This window comes from Nicotiana tabacum, chromosome 22 (genome assembly GCF_000715075.1).
Source record: "Nicotiana tabacum cultivar K326 chromosome 22, ASM71507v2, whole genome shotgun sequence".
NCBI classification, from domain to species: Eukaryota; Viridiplantae; Streptophyta; class Magnoliopsida; order Solanales; family Solanaceae; genus Nicotiana; species Nicotiana tabacum.
In genome coordinates, this window is record NC_134101.1 from 200,102,450 (window position 1) to 200,106,001 (window position 3,552).

The following is a 3,552-nucleotide window of genomic DNA, read 5'->3' on the forward strand; positions in this document are numbered from 1 at the left end:
TCAAGAATTTTCTTTTTTCAACTGATAACGAATCCATGAGAAATCAAGTTTCCCCTATAGCTTCACTTAATCCCCGACCTTTATCCAACCTTAATTTCTACTGGTCTTATATCCCTGGTTCGAAGAGAATGTAATTGGAGGCGAGATTTCCCAGTTTTAGTTCCCGGTTCCAAAAAGAGAATTACTTGATACCAAGCTATTATTCCTTTGTTTATACTTACCCCTTTACTTTTGGGGTTCAAACCACCTATCGACCCAGTAATCATTGAATTCTGTCGTTATTTTAATGTATTCCTTGGAAATATTGGCCCCATTATTTGGAGGGTTGTTGCATGCCTTTGTTATTTACCGGATTTAGCTTCTATGCCTTTTTCTTTCCGACACTTGCTTCATCTTTACTCTCCTAAACTGTTTCGTGAAGGAGTTTTTTCTCTTGTGGCTAGAAGTAAGAGAGTACTGGTTAGCCTTGAAGATGATAGAGAGCATGGCTGGTATGCCTGTTTTATTGTTGTTCCCACTAGTGCTCTAGTAGGTGAAGAAAATATGCCTTTTCCAGAAAAATGAAATTTGTACGTAAGTTTTCCCCTTTTCTTTTCTTCTTTTTTTTAAAAAAAAACTTATGTGATCACGTGCTTTCTTTTTCAGCAACCATGGAAGTTTTTGAGGAAATTCCCAACTTCTACGCTAGGGTAGATAATTTGCTAAATGTTGCCCCTATGGAGAAAAGATCTTGGAAATATCTTTCATAGAGATTTGGCTGGAAAGTGAAGACGCATGGTACTTCCTTTGCTTATTAGCTTTCCTCTTCTCTTCCTTGTTGGTTTAAGAGTTTCTTATTTTGCCCCTTTTTTATTAGGGTTTTCCATTCATGGCATAGTCCCGCATTTGTTCCCTCAACCAGGCTTTTTGTGAGTCTTGATCAGAAAAGAATTTTAAGTGCTTCTTCTTCTAAAAGAAAAGCTGATAGAGCTCATGGATCTAAGGGTAAAGAAGATACAGAGGTGGGTTCTTTAGTGCGAATACCACGAGTCAGGAGGCATGTAATTTCTGATCATGAAGCTACTCCTTCCCATGATCCTCCAACAAGTTCAGACCCTTTTAGACTCTTGGATGAGCCAGAGAGTGCTCTTTTAGTAATTCCTGATGATGATGTTGTTGATAAATTATTTGCTCACGGATTCGTGAGTGATGAAGCTTCTGGCCCTATTTCCGAGGTTTGCCCCTTGCTACCTTCCAGCTTTAGTTTCAATTACCGCCCCCTCCCCTATGTCTTTACCCGTTGTTTCTCATGTTGTTACTCCCGTGGCTACGTCCACTTTGTTTGCTATTCCCGTGTTTGCTTCCCACGTAGAGACTGGACCCTCTAGCAGCGGGATGACAATGAAAAGAGTTGTTGTTGAGTTTACCGGAGATGGGAGTTTACTAAGAAAATCAGGTCAAGCTGATGTATGGTTGAATCCCTTGATTGGCCCAGTAGAGACAAAAAAGTTAGAAAGCCATAGCTCATTGACTTGGATGAGCGTTATCGTTCATTCTTCTTTGAAGGTAGAATCTTAACTATACTTCCTTTCTTTTCTCTTTCTTATTCATAAATATTCCTGTTTTTTTGCAGATCAACTTGATTGGCACAGAGCTTATGAAAAGGATTTTTCAAGTGGAGCAACAAGTTGTAGACTTTCACACTGAAGCTGACAACTGGAAAGAACAATTCGAAGGTCTACAACTGGTGAAAGAAGTTTTGGCGGAAGAAAAGAATGCTTTGAAACAAAAAATAAAGATGATTTGCTACTGAATTAGCAGTTGAAAAACTTCTTCTAGCCAAGTTGAAAAGGACAAAGATATACTTGAATCTTCTTTCACTAAACAGCTTTCCAAGGAAACTAAAGAAATAATGAGTTTGAAGGAACTCCTCAATCAAAAATAGGTTTATGCGAGAGAATTGGTTCAAACAATTAGTCAAGCTCAAGAAGATCTCCGTAACTCTGACAATAAGATTCAGTTCTTGGAAAATTCTCTCGCTCCTTTGAAGACAACTTATGATGCCTCTGAAGCAGAAAAAGAAGAGCTGAGAGCTGAGATTGACCAGCGGGAGAAGGACTATGAGTCTCCGGAGGATAAATTGTCATTAAATGTGAGCTGGGCTTTTTTAAACACCCGTCTTGAGACCCTAATGGAAGCAAATCAGGAGAGTTTTGATCTTGATGTTGAGATTGCTAAGGCTAAATAAGCAATTGATAAAACTCAGCAACATCAAAGCTTTTCTTCACCTGAAGATCCCGCGGGTGATGGAAATGGACCTGTTCCTGGTGAGGCTGATGGTCATGCCTCTTCTTCTCAAGTTAATCCATCTTCTCCCATTGATGATGCCCCCGTGGATAATGCTCCTTGTTGATACCCAATTTTTTCCTATATATATTTTTTAATATGCAAAATACTTTCAAAATAGCATATTATGCATATATAAGTATATTATTTTTCCTGAATTTTTAAAAGGTTTTAAACCAATTTATTTACTTATTTTCCAATAATAATTTCCAAAATTATTATTTTTGATGATTCATTTATTGGATTCTCATATTCGTACTAAAATATAGCTAATATAATTTTTGCATATTTTTACAAAGTCATTTAGTATTTTTAAAGCTAAATTGCATATAATTGCAATATTAGCCTCTTTTAGATTTAATTGCGTTTATATTTATAAAAATTAAGTCCAGTATTTTTAAATTGATAATTATGTATTACAAATCATTTTAGTACCTTCAATTTGTTCTCAGAAATTAATTTGCTATTTTTTATAAAATAAATAAGGGAAAAGTGGCTATTTAAAATCTAGCCCCAATTGCATTTCAACTACAGCCTGAATTGGACCCCCAATTTAAACCCAATTACCCTGCTCAATTGCCATCTGAACCAACCCAAGCACTAAATCCGCCTACCCGACTCAAGACCCACTAAATTCTTTTAGATCAACGGCCCTCACGATTCCTTCCCTTATTTAATTCCAACGAGCCCCAACCCTAGCCTCATTTCCAAACTCTGCCGCCTATGAATCCCCTTTCTCTTTCAATCCTCTCTCAAATCTTCTCAAACCTTAGCCGCTGCCATCAAACTACAACCCTAATACCTCCCAAATCTATGGCTTCCGAGGTCATCGGAGACCTGTATCTACCTCCCATGACTTCTACGTGTTCGATTCTTTGGTCTCATGACCAGATCGTGAAGGGGCTTTGTCCAGTCTTTGCTCGATGACTGTTTTCCAGTCGTTTCTGACCTTTCTCTAGGCAAGCCATGGCTATTCGAGTCAGACTTTTGACTCTCCTGCTTAGATCGAGGGTTTTTAAAGTCTTTCTCATTATTTGGGGTTCTTCTGAAACCCTAACTTCTAAGGTTCTTTCGATTTCTCTTAGATCCATTTCAGATCTATGTTTGCTCTGAACTTTTAAGCATTTTTCTCGAAGTTTCTTTTAAAACTCTACTTTCAAAACTCCTTATCTTTTCAATTAGGGTTCTGTTAAGTTATTTTAAAAACATTTCTTTGATTTTTGACAT